The sequence below is a fragment of the Syngnathus typhle genome, unplaced genomic scaffold, assembly GCF_033458585.1.
Source record: "Syngnathus typhle isolate RoL2023-S1 ecotype Sweden unplaced genomic scaffold, RoL_Styp_1.0 HiC_scaffold_55, whole genome shotgun sequence".
Taxonomy (NCBI): Eukaryota; Metazoa; Chordata; class Actinopteri; order Syngnathiformes; family Syngnathidae; genus Syngnathus; species Syngnathus typhle.
In genome coordinates, this window is record NW_026871961.1 from 210001 (window position 1) to 223587 (window position 13587).

A 13587-nucleotide genomic window follows, 5' to 3' on the forward strand; every position below is an offset into this window, starting at 1 on the left:
GGCGAGCTGAGCGCTTTTTCTGAATTGTGCCGCTCCCGTCACTCTGGTTAGGTTGGCATCGAAAAAAACGCTCTCGGGTGCTTTAGAGTGCCGAGTTTATCACTGCGCATGAAGAAATGACCACCTCCAACGTTTGGTTTATGTTTTATAAGCATTTTTAATTTTATTGCTTAAATCGCATTTTCTCGGCGAGCTGAGCGCTTTTTCTGAATTGTGCCGCTCCCGTAACTCTGGTTAGGTTGGCATCGAAAAAAACGCTCTCGGGTGCTTTAGAGTGCCGAGTTTATCACTGCGCATGAAGAAATGACCACTTCCAACGTTTGGTTTATGTTTTATAAGCATTTTTAATTTTATTGCTTAAATCGCATTTTCTCGGCGAGCTGAGCACTTTTTCTGAATTGTGCCGCTCCCGTCACTCTGGTTAGGTTGGCATCGAAAAAAACGCTCTCGGGTGCTCTAGAGTGCCGAGTTTATTACTGCGCATTAAGAAATGACCACCTCCAACGTTTGGTTTATGTTTTATAAGCATTTTTAATTTTATTGCTTAAATCGCATTTTCTCGGCGAGCTGAGCACTTTTTCTGAATTGTGCCGCTCCCGTCACTCTGGTTAGGTTGGCATCGAAAAAAACGCTCTCGGGTGCTTTAGAGTGCCGAGTTTATTACTGCGCATTAAGAAATGACCACCTCCAACGTTTGGTTTATGTTTTATAAGCATTTTTATTTTTATTGCTTAAATCGCATTTTCTCGGCGAGCTGAGCACTTTTTCTGAATTGTGCCGCTCCCGTCACTCTGGTTAGGTTGGCATCGAAAAAAACGCTCTCGGGTGCTTTAGAGTGCCGAGTTATTCACTGCGCATGAAGAAATGACCACCTCCAACGTTTGGTTTATGTTTTATAAGCATTTTTAATTTTATTGCTTAAATCGCATTTTCTCGGCGAGCTGAGCACTTTTTCTGAATTGTGCCGCTCCCGTCACTCTGGTTAGGTTGGCATCGAAAAAAACGCTCTCGGGTGCTTTGGAGTGCCGAGTTTATCACTGCGCATGAAGAAATGACCACCTCCAACGTTTGGTTTATGTTTTATAAGCATTTTTAATTTTATTGCTTAAATCGCATTTTCTCGGCGAGCTGAGCGCTTTTTCTGAATTGTGCCGCTCCCGTCACTCTGGTTAGGTTGGCATCGAAAAAAACGCTCTCGGGTGCTTTAGAGTGCCGAGTTATTCACTGCGCATGAAGAAATGACCACCTCCAATGTTTGGTTTATGTTTAATAAGCATTTTTAATTTTATTGCTTAAATCGCATTTTCTCGGCGAGCTGAGCGCTTTTTCTGAATTGTGCCGCTCCCGTCACTCTGGTTAGGTTGGCATCGAAAAAAACGCTCTCGGGTGCTTTAGAGTGCCGAGTTATTCACTGCGCATGAAGAAATGACCACCTCCAACGTTTGGTTTATGTTTAATAAGCATTTTTAATTTTATTGCTTAAATCGCATTTTCTCGGCGAGCTGAGCACTTTTTCTGAATTGTGCCGCTCCCGTCACTCTGGTTAGGTTGGCATCGAAAAAAACGCTCTCGGGTGCTTTAGAGTGCCGAGTTTATTACTGCGCATTAAGAAATGACCACCTCCAACGTTTGGTTTATGTTTTATAAGCATTTTTAATTTTATTGCTTAAATCGCATTTTCTCGGCGAGCTGAGCACTTTTTCTGAATTGTGCCGCTCCCGTCACTCTGGTTAGGTTGGCATCGAAAAAAACGCTCTCGGGTGCTTTAGAGTGCCGAGTTTATTACTGCGCATTAAGAAATGACCACCTCCAACGTTTGGTTTATGTTTTATAAGCATTTTTAATTTTATTGCTTAAATCGCATTTTCTCGGCGAGCTGAGCACTTTTTCTGAATTGTGCCGCTCCCGTCACTCTGGTTAGGTTGGCATCGAAAAAAACGCTCTCGGGTGCTTTAGAGTGCCGAGTTTATTACTGCGCATTAAGAAATGACCACCTCCAACGTTTGGTTTATGTTTTATAAGCATTTTTAATTTTATTGCTTAAATCGCATTTTCTCGGCGAGCTGAGCACTTTTTCTGAATTGTGCCGCTCCCGTCACTCTGGTTAGGTTGGCATCGAAAAAAACGCTCTCGGGTGCTTTAGAGTGCCGAGTTATTCACTGCGCATGAAGAAATGACCACCTCCAACGTTTGGTTTATGTTTAATAAGCATTTTTAATTTTATTGCTTGAATCGCATTTTCTCGGCGAGCTGAGCACTTTTTCTGAATTGTGCCGCTCCCGTCACTCTGGTTAGGTTGGCATCGAAAAAAACGCTCTCGGGTGCTTTAGAGTGCCGAGTTTATCACTGCGCATGAAGAAATGACCACCTCCAACGTTTGGTTTATGTTTTATAAGCATTTTTAATTTTATTGCTTAAATCGCATTTTCTCGGCGAGCTGAGCGCTTTTTCTGAATTGTGCCGCTCCCGTCACTCTGGTTAGGTTGGCATCGAAAAAAACGCTTTCAGGTGCTTTAGAGTGCCGAGTTATTCACTGCGCATGAAGAAATGACCACCTCCAACGTTTGGTTTATGTTTAATAAGCATTTTTAATTTTATTGCTTAAATCGCATTTTCTCGGCGAGCTGAGCACTTTTTCTGAATTGTGCCGCTCCCGTCACTCTGGTTAGGTTGGCATCGAAAAAAACGCTCTCGGGTGCTTTAGAGTGCCGAGTTTATTACTGCGCATTAAGAAATGACCACCTCCAACGTTTGGTTTATGTTTTATAAGCATTTTTAATTTTATTGCTTAAATCGCATTTTCTCGGCGAGCTGAGCACTTTTTCTGAATTGTGCCGCTCCCGTCACTCTGGTTAGGTTGGCATCGAAAAAAACGCTCTCGGGTGCTTTAGAGTGCCGAGTTTATCACTGCGCATGAAGAAATGACCACCTCCAACGTTTGGTTTATGTTTAATAAGCATTTTTAATTTTATTGCTTAAATCGCATTTTCTCGGCGAGCTGAGCACTTTTTCTGAATTGTGCCGCTCCCGTCACTCTGGTTAGGTTGGCATCGAAAAAAACGCTCTCGGGTGCTTTAGAGTGCCGACTTTATCACTGCGCATGAAGAAATGACCACCTCCAACGTTTGGTTTATGTTTTATAAGCATTTTTAATTTTATTGCTTAAATCGCATTTTCTCGGCGAGCTGAGCACTTTTTCTGAATTGTGCCGCTCCCGTCACTCTGGTTAGGTTGGCATCGAAAAAAACGCTCACGGGTGCTTTAGAGTGCCGAGTTTATTACTGCGCATTAAGAAATGACCACCTCCAACGTTTGGTTTATGTTTTATAAGCATTTTTAATTTTATTGCTTAAATCGCATTTTCTCGGCGAGCTGAGCACTTTTTCTGAATTGTGCCGCTCCCGTCACTCTGGTTAGGTTGGCATCGAAAAAAACGCTCTCGGGTGCTTTAGAGTGCCGAGTTATTCACTGCGCATGAAGAAATGACCACCTCCAACGTTTGGTTTATGTTTTATAAGCATTTTTAATTTTGTTGCTTAAATCGCATTTTCTCGGCGAGCTGAGCACTTTTTCTGAATTGTGCCGCTCCCGTCACTCTGGTTAGGTTGGCATCGAAAAAAACGCTCTCGGGTGCTTTAGAGTGCCGAGTTTATCACTGCGCATGAAGAAATGACCACCTCCAACGTTTGGTTTATGTTTTATAAGCATTTTTAATTTTATTGCTTAAATCGCATTTTCTCGGCGAGCTGAGCGCTTTTTCTGAATTGTGCCGCTCCCGTCACTCTGGTTAGGTTGGCATCGAAAAAAACGCTCTCGGGTGCTTTAGAGTGCCGAGTTTATCACTGCGCATGAAGAAATGACCACCTCCAACGTTTGGTTTATGTTTTATAAGACTTTTTAATTTTATTGCTTAAATCGCATTTTCTCGGCGAGCTGAGCGCTTTTTCTGAATTGTGCCGCTCCCGTAACTCTGGTTAGGTTGGCATCGAAAAAAACGCTCTCGGGTGCTTTAGAGTGCCGAGTTTATTACTGCGCATTAGGAAATGACCACCTCCAACGTTTGGTTTATGTTTTATAAGCATTTTTAATTTTATTGCTTAAATCGCATTTTCTCGGCGAGCTGAGCGCTTTTTCTGAATTGTGCCGCTCCCGTCACTCTGGTTAGGTTGGCATCGAAAAAAACGCTCTCGGGTGCTTTAGAGTGCCGAGTTTATTACTGCGCATTAAGAAATGACCACCTCCAACGTTTGGTTTATGTTTTATAAGCATTTTTAATTTTATTGCTTAAATCGCATTTTCTCGGCGAGCTGAGCACTTTTTCTGAATTATGCCGCTCCCGTCACTCTCGTTAGGTTGGCATCGAAAAAAACGCTCTCGGGTGCTTTAGAGTGCCGAGTTTATTACTGCGCATTAAGAAATGACCACCTCCAACGTTTGGTTTATGTTTTATAAGCATTTTTAATTTTATTGCTTAAATCGCATTTTCTCGGCGAGCTGAGCACTTTTTCTGAATTATGCCGCTCCCGTCACTCTCGTTAGGTTGGCATCGAAAAAAACGCTCTCGGGTGCTTTAGAGTGCCGAGTTTATTACTGCGCATTAAGAAATGACCACCTCCAACGTTTGGTTTATGTTTTATAAGCATTTTTAATTTTATTGCTTAAATCGCATTTTCTCGGCGAGCTGAGCACTTTTTCTGAATTGTGCCGCTCCCGTCACTCTGGTTAGGTTGGCATCGAAAAAAACGCTCTCGGGTGCTTTAGAGTGCCGAGTTTATTACTGCGCATTAAGAAATGACCACCTCCAACGTTTGGTTTATGTTTTATAAGCATTTTTAATTTTATTGCTTAAATCGCATTTTCTCGGCGAGCTGAGCACTTTTTCTGAATTGTGCCGCTCCCGTCACTCTGGTTAGGTTGGCATCGAAAAAAACGCTCTCGGGTGCTTTAGAGTGCCGAGTTTATCACTGCGCATGAAGAAATGACCACTTCCAACGTTTGGTTTATGTTTTATAAGCATTTTTAATTTTATTGCTTAAATCGCATTTTCTCGGCGAGCTGAGCACTTTTTCTGAATTGTGCCGCTCCCGTCACTCTGGTTAGGTTGGCATCGAAAAAAACGCTCTCGGGTGCTCTAGAGTGCCGAGTTTATTACTGCGCATTAAGAAATGACCACCTCCAACGTTTGGTTTATGTTTTATAAGCATTTTTAATTTTATTGCTTAAATCGCATTTTCTCGGCGAGCTGAGCACTTTTTCTGAATTGTGCCGCTCCCGTCACTCTGGTTAGGTTGGCATCGAAAAAAACGCTCTCGGGTGCTTTAGAGTGCCGAGTTATTCACTGCGCATGAAGAAATGACCACCTCCAACGTTTGGTTTATGTTTTATAAGCATTTTTAATTTTATTGCTTAAATCGCATTTTCTCGGCGAGCTGAGCACTTTTTCTGAATTGTGCCGCTCCCGTCACTCTGGTTAGGTTGGCATCGAAAAAAACGCTCTCGGGTGCTTTAGAGTGCCGAGTTTATCACTGCGCATGAAGAAATGACCACCTCCAACGTTTGGTTTATGTTTTATAAGCATTTTTAATTTTATTGCTTAAATCGCATTTTCTCGGCGAGCTGAGCGCTTTTTCTGAATTGTGCGGCTCCCGTCACTCTGGTTAGGTTGGCATCGAAAAAAACGCTCTCGGGTGCTTTAGAGTGCCGAGTTATTCACTGCGCATGAAGAAATGACCACCTCCAACGTTTGGTTTATGTTTAATAAGCATTTTTAATTTTATTGCTTAAATCGCATTTTCTCGGCGAGCTGAGCGCTTTTTCTGAATTGTGCCGCTCCCGTAACTCTGGTTAGGTTGGCATCGAAAAAAACGCTCTCGGGTGCTTTAGAGTGCCGAGTTTATCACTGCGCATGAAGAAATGACCACTTCCAACGTTTGGTTTATGTTTTATAAGCATTTTTAATTTTATTGCTTAAATCGCATTTTCTCGGCGAGCTGAGCGCTTTTTCTGAATTGTGCCGCTCCCGTAACTCTGGTTAGGTTGGCATCGAAAAAAACGCTCTCGGGTGCTTTAGAGTGCCGAGTTTATCACTGCGCATGAAGAAATGACCACTTCCAACGTTTGGTTTATGTTTTATAAGCATTTTTAATTTTATTGCTTAAATCGCATTTTCTCGGCGAGCTGAGCACTTTTTCTGAATTGTGCCGCTCCCGTCACTCTGGTTAGGTTGGCATCGAAAAAAACGCTCTCGGGTGCTCTAGAGTGCCGAGTTTATTACTGCGCATTAAGAAATGACCACCTCCAACGTTTGGTTTATGTTTTATAAGCATTTTTAATTTTATTGCTTAAATCGCATTTTCTCGGCGAGCTGAGCACTTTTTCTGAATTTTGACGCTCCCGTCACTCTGGTTAGGTTGGCATCGAAAAAAACGCTCTCGGGTGCTTTAGAGTGCCGAGTTATTCACTGCGCATGAAGAAATGACCACCTCCAACGTTTGGTTTATGTTTTATAAGCATTTTAAATTTTATTGCTTAAATCGCATTTTCTCGGCGAGCTGAGCACTTTTTCTGAATTGTGCCGCTCCCGTCACTCTGGTTAGGTTGGCATCGAAAAAAACGCTCTCGGGTGCTTTAGAGTGCCGAGTTTATCACTGCGCATGAAGAAATGACCACCTCCAACGTTTGGTTTATGTTTTATAAGCATTTTTAATTTTATTGCTTAAATCGCATTTTCTCGGCGAGCTGAGCGCTTTTTCTGAATTGTGCCGCTCCCGTCACTCTGGTTAGGTTGGCATCGAAAAAAACGCTCTCGGGTGCTTTAGAGTGCCGAGTTATTCACTGCGCATGAAGAAATGACCACCTCCAACGTTTGGTTTATGTTTAATAAGCATTTTTAATTTTATTGCTTAAATCGCATTTTCTCGGCGAGCTGAGCGCTTTTTCTGAATTGTGCCGCTCCCGTCACTCTGGTTAGGTTGGCATCGAAAAAAACGCTCTCGGGTGCTTTAGAGTGCCGAGTTATTCACTGCGCATGAAGAAATGACCACCTCCACCGTTTGGTTTATGTTTAATAAGCATTTTTAATTTTATTGCTTAAATCGCATTTTCTCGGCGAGCTGAGCACTTTTTCTGAATTTTGCCGCTCCCGTCACTCTGGTTAGGTTGGCATCGAAAAAAACGCTCTCGGGTGCTTTAGAGTGCCGAGTTTATTACTGCGCATTAAGAAATGACCACCTCCAACGTTTGGTTTATGTTTTATAAGCATTTTTAATTTTATTGCTTAAATCGCATTTTCTCGGCGAGCTGAGCACTTTTTCTGAATTGTGCCGCTCCCGTCACTCTGGTTAGGTTGGCATCGAAAAAAACGCTCTCGGGTGCTTTAGAGTGCCGAGTTATTCACTGCGCACGAAGAAATGACCACCTCCAACGTTTGGTTTATGTTTTATAAGCATTTTTAATTTTATTGCTTAAATCGCATTTTCTCGGCGAGCTGAGCGCTTTTTCTGAATTGTGCCGCTCCCGTCACTCTGGTTAGGTTGGCATCGAAAAAAACGCTCTCGGGTGCTCTAGAGTGCCGAGTTTATTACTGCGCATTAAGAAATGACCACCTCCAACGTTTGGTTTATGTTTTATAAGCATTTTTAATTTTATTGCTTAAATCGCATTTTCTCGGCGAGCTGAGCACTTTTTCTGAATTGTGCCGCTCCCGTCACTCTGGTTAGGTTGGCATCGAAAAAAACGCTCTCGGGTGCTTTAGAGTGCCGAGTTTATTACTGCGCATTAAGAAATGACCACCTCCAACGTTTGGTTTATGTTTTATAAGCATTTTTAATTTTATTGCTTAAATCGCATTTTCTCGGCGAGCTGAGCACTTTTTCTGAATTGTGCCGCTCCCGTCACTCTGGTTAGGTTGGCATCGAAAAAAACGCTCACGGATGCTTTAGAGTGCCGAGTTTATTACTGCGCATTAAGAAATGACCACCTCCAACGTTTGGTTTATGTTTTATAAGCATTTTTAATTTTATTGCTTAAATCGCATTTTCTCGGCGAGCTGAGCACTTTTTCTGAATTGTGCCGCTCCCGTCACTCTGGTTAGGTTGGCATCGAAAAAAACGCTCTCGGGTGCTTTAGAGTGCCGAGTTATTCACTGCGCATGGAGAAATGACCACCTCCAACGTTTGGTTTATGTTTTATAAGCATTTTTAATTTTATTGCTTAAATCGCATTTTCTCGGCGAGCTGAGCACTTTTTCTGAATTGTGCCGCTCCCGTCACTCTGGTTAGGTTGGCATCGAAAAAAACGCTCTCGGGTGCTTTAGAATGCCGAGTTTATCACTGCGCATGAAGAAATGACCACCTCCAACGTTTGGTTTATGTTTTATAAGCATTTTTAATTTTATTGCTTAAATCGCATTTTCTCGGCGAGCTGAGCGCTTTTTCTGAATTGTGCCGCTCCCGTCACTCTGGTTAGGTTGGCATCGAAAAAAACGCTCTCGGGTGCTTTTTTAGAGTGCCGAGTTTATCACTGCGCATGAAGAAATGACCACCTCCAACGTTTGGTTTATGTTTTATAAGCATTTTTAATTTTATTGCTTAAATCGCATTTTCTCGGCGAGCTGAGCGCTTTTTCTGAATTGTGCCGCTCCCGTAACTCTGGTTAGGTTGGCATCGAAAAAAACGCTCTCGGGTGCTTTAGAGTGCCGAGTTTATTACTGCGCATTAAGAAATGACCACCTCCAACGTTTGGTTTATGTTTTATAAGCATTTTTAATTTTATTGCTTAAATCGCATTTTCTCGGCGAGCTGAGCACTTTTTCTGAATTGTGCCGCTCCCGTCACTCTGGTTAGGTTGGCATCGAAAAAAACGCTCTCGGGTGCTTTAGAGTGCCGAGTTTATTACTGCGCATTAAGAAATGACCACCTCCAACGTTTGGTTTATGTTTTATAAGCCTTTTTAATTTTATTGCTTAAATCACATTTTCTCGGCGAGCTGAGCACTTTTTCTGAATTGTGCCGCTCCCGTCACTCTGGTTAGGTTGGCATCGAAAAAAACGCTCTCGGGTGCTTTAGAGTGCCGAGTTATTCACTGCGCATGAAGAAATGACCACCTCCAACGTTTGGTTTATGTTTTATAAGCATTTTTAATTTTATTGCTTAAATCGCATTTTCTCGGCGAGCTGAGCACTTTTTCTGAATTGTGCCGCTCCCGTCACTCTGGTTAGGTTGGCATCGAAAAAAACGCTCTCGGGTGCTTTAGAGTGCCGAGTTTATTACTGCGCATTAAGAAATGACCACCTCCAACGTTTGGTTTATGTTTTATAAGCATTTTTAATTTTATTGCTTAAATCGCATTTTCTCGGCGAGCTGAGCGCTTTTTCTGAATTGTGCCGCTCCCGTCACTCTGGTTAGGTTGGCATCGAAAAAAACGCTCTCGGGTGCTTTAGAGTGCCGAGTTTATCACTGCGCATGAAGAAATGACCACCTCCAACGTTTGGTTTATGTTTTATAAGCATTTTTAATTTTATTGCTTAAATCGCATTTTCTCGGCGAGCTGAGCGCTTTTTCTGAATTGTGCCGCTCCCGTAACTCTGGTTAGGTTGGCATCGAAAAAAACGCTCTCGGGTGCTTTAGAGTGCCGAGTTTATCACTGCGCATGAAGAAATGACCACTTACAACGTTTGGTTTATGTTTTATAAGCATTTTTAATTTTATTGCTTAAATCGCATTTTCTCGGCGAGCTGAGCACTTTTTCTGAATTGTGCCGCTCCCGTCACTCTGGTTAGGTTGGCATCGAAAAAAACGCTCTCGGGTGCTTTAGAGTGCCGAGTTATTCACTGCGCATGAAGAAATGACCACCTCCAACGTTTGGTTTATGTTTTATAAGCATTTTTAATTTTATTGCTTAAATCGCATTTTCTCGGCGAGCTGAGCACTTTTTCTGAATTGTGCCGCTCCCGTCACTCTGGTTAGGTTGGCATCGAAAAAAACGCTCTCGGGTGCTTTAGAGTGCCGAGTTTATCACTGCGCATGAAGAAATGACCACCTCCAACGTTTGGTTTATCTTTTATAAGCATTTTTAATTTTATTGCTTAAATCGCATTTTCTCGGCGAGCTGAGCGCTTTTTCTGAATTGTGCCGCTCCCGTCACTCTGGTTAGGTTGGCATCGAAAAAAACGCTCTCGGGTGCTTTAGAGTGCCGAGTTATTCACTGCGCATGAAGAAATGACCACCTCCAATGTTTGGTTTATGTTTAATAAGCATTTTTAATTTTATTGCTTAAATCGCATTTTCTCGGCGAGCTGAGCGCTTTTTCTGAATTGTGCCGCTCCCGTCACTCTGGTTAGGTTGGCATCGAAAAAAACGCTCTCGGGTGCTTTAGAGTGCCGAGTTATTCACTGCGCATGAAGAAATGACCACCTCCAACGTTTGGTTTATGTTTAATAAGCATTTTTAATTTTATTGCTTAAATCGCATTTTCTCGGCGAGCTGAGCACTTTTTCTGAATTGTGCCGCTCCCGTCACTCTGGTTAGGTTGGCATCGAAAAAAACGCTCTCGGGTGCTTTAGAGTGCCGAGTTTATTACTGCGCATTAAGAAATGACCACCTCCAACGTTTGGTTTATGTTTTATAAGCATTTTTAATTTTATTGCTTAAATCGCATTTCCTCGGCGAGCTGAGCACTTTTTCTGAATTGTGCCGCTCCCGTCACTCTGGTTAGGTTGGCATCGAAAAAAACGCTCTCGGGTGCTTTAGAGTGCCGAGTTTATTACTGCGCATTAAGAAATGACCACCTCCAACGTTTGGTTTATGTTTTATAAGCATTTTTAATTTTATTGCTTAAATCGCATTTTCTCGGCGAGCTGAGCACTTTTTCTGAATTGTGCCGCTCCCGTCACTCTGGTTAGGTTGGCATCGAAAAAAACGCTCTCGGGTGCTTTAGAGTGCCGAGTTTATTACTGCGCATTAAGAAATGACCACCTCCAACGTTTGGTTTATGTTTTATAAGCATTTTTAATTTTATTGCTTAAATCGCATTTTCTCGGCGAGCTGAGCACTTTTTCTGAATTGTGCCGCTCCCGTCACTCTGGTTAGGTTGGCATCGAAAAAAACGCTCTCGGGTGCTTTAGAGTGCCGAGTTATTCACTGCGCATGAAGAAATGACCACCTCCAACGTTTGGTTTATGTTTAATAAGCATTTTTAATTTTATTGCTTGAATTGCATTTTCTCGGCGAGCTGAGCACTTTTTCTGAATTGTGCCGCTCCCGTCACTCTGGTTAGGTTGGCATCGAAAAAAACGCTCTCGGGTGCTTTAGAGTGCCGAGTTTATCACTGCGCATGAAGAAATGACCACCTCCAACGTTTGGTTTATGTTTTATAAGCATTTTTAATTTTATTGCTTAAATCGCATTTTCTCGGCGAGCTGAGCACTTTTTCTGAATTGTGCCGCTCCCGTCACTCTGGTTAGGTTGGCATCGAAAAAAACGCTCTCGGGTGCTTTAGAGTGCCGAGTTTATCACTGCGCATGAAGAAATGACCACCTCAACGTTTGGTTTATGTTTTATAAGCATTTTTAATTTTATTGCTTAAATCGCATTTTCTCGGCGAGCTGAGCGCTTTTTCTGAATTGTGCCGCTCCCGTCACTCTGGTTAGGTTGGCATCGAGAAAAACGCTTTCAGGTGCTTTAGAGTGCCGAGTTATTCACTGCGCATTAAGAAATGACCACCTCCAACGTTTGGTTTATGTTTTATAAGCATTTTTAATTTTATTGCTTAAATCGCATTTTCTCGGCGAGCTGAGCACTTTTTCTGAATTGTGCCGCTCCCGTCACTCTGGTTAGGTTGGCATCGAAAAAAACGCTCTCGGGTGCTTTAGAGTGCCGAGTTTATCACTGCGCATGAAGAAATGACCACCTCCAACGTTTGGTTTATGTTTAATAAGCATTTTTAATTTTATTGCTTAAATCGCATTTTCTCGGCGAGCTGAGCACTTTTTCTGAATTGTGCCGCTCCCGTCACTCTGGTTAGGTTGGCATCGAAAAAAACGCTCTCGGGTGCTTTAGAGTGCCGACTTTATCACTGCGCATGAAGAAATGACCACCTCCAACGTTTGGTTTATGTTTTATAAGCATTTTTAATTTTATTGCTTGAATCGCATTTTCTCGGCGAGCTGAGCACTTTTTCTGAATTGTGCCGCTCCCGTCACTCTGGTTAGGTTGGCATCGAAAAAAACGCTCACGGGTGCTTTAGAGTGCCGAGTTTATTACTGCGCATTAAGAAATGACCACCTCCAACGTTTGGTTTATGTTTTATAAGCATTTTTAATTTTATTGCTTAAATCGCATTTTCTCGGCGAGCTGAGCACTTTTTCTGAATTGTGCCGCTCCCGTAACTCTGGTTAGGTTGGCATCGAAAAAAACGCTCTCGGGTGCTTTAGAGTGCCGAGTTTATTACTGCGCATTAGGAAATGACCACCTCCAACGTTTGGTTTATGTTTTATAAGCATTTTTAATTTTATTGCTTAAATCGCATTTTCTCGGCGAGCTGAGCACTTTTTCTGAATTGTGCCGCTCCCGTCACTCTGGTTAGGTTGGCATCGAAAAAAACGTCTCGGGTGCTCTAGAGTGCCGAGTTTATTACTGCGCATTAAGAAATGACCACCTCCAACGTTTGGTTTATGTTTTATAAGCATTTTTAATTTTATTGCTTAAATCGCATTTTCTCGGCGAGCTGAGCACTTTTTCTGAATTGTGCCGCTCCCGTCACTCTGGTTAGGTTGGCATCGAAAAAAACGCTCTCGGGTGCTTTAGAGTGCCGAGTTTATTACTGCGCATTAAGAAATGACCACCTCCAACGTTTGGTTTATGTTTTATAAGCATTTTTAATTTTATTGCTTAAATCGCATTTTCTCGGCGAGCTGAGCGCTTTTTCTGAATTGTGCGGCTCCCGTCACTCTGGTTAGGTTGGCATCGAAAAAAACGCTCTCGGGTGCTTTAGAGTGCCGAGTTATTCACTGCGCATGAAGAAATGACCACCTCCAACGTTTGGTTTATGTTTAATAAGCATTTTTAATTTTATTGCTTAAATCGCATTTTCTCGGCGAGCTGAGCGCTTTTTCTGAATTGTGCCGCTCCCGTAACTCTGGTTAGGTTGGCATCGAAAAAAACGCTCTCGGGTGCTTTAGAGTGCCGAGTTTATCACTGCGCATGAAGAAATGACCACTTCCAACGTTTGGTTTATGTTTTATAAGCATTTTTAATTTTATTGCTTAAATCGCATTTTCTCGGCGAGCTGAGCGCTTTTTCTGAATTGTGCCGCTCCCGTAACTCTGGTTAGGTTGGCATCGAAAAAAACGCTCTCGGGTGCTTTAGAGTGCCGAGTTTATCACTGCGCATGAAGAAATGACCACTTCCAACGTTTGGTTTATGTTTTATAAGCATTTTTAATTTTATTGCTTAAATCGCATTTTCTCGGCGAGCTGAGCACTTTTTCTGAATTGTGCCGCTCCCGTCACTCTGGTTAGGTTGGCATCGAAAAAAACGCTCTCGGGTGCTCTAGAGTGCCGAGTTTATTACTGCGCATTAAGAAATGACC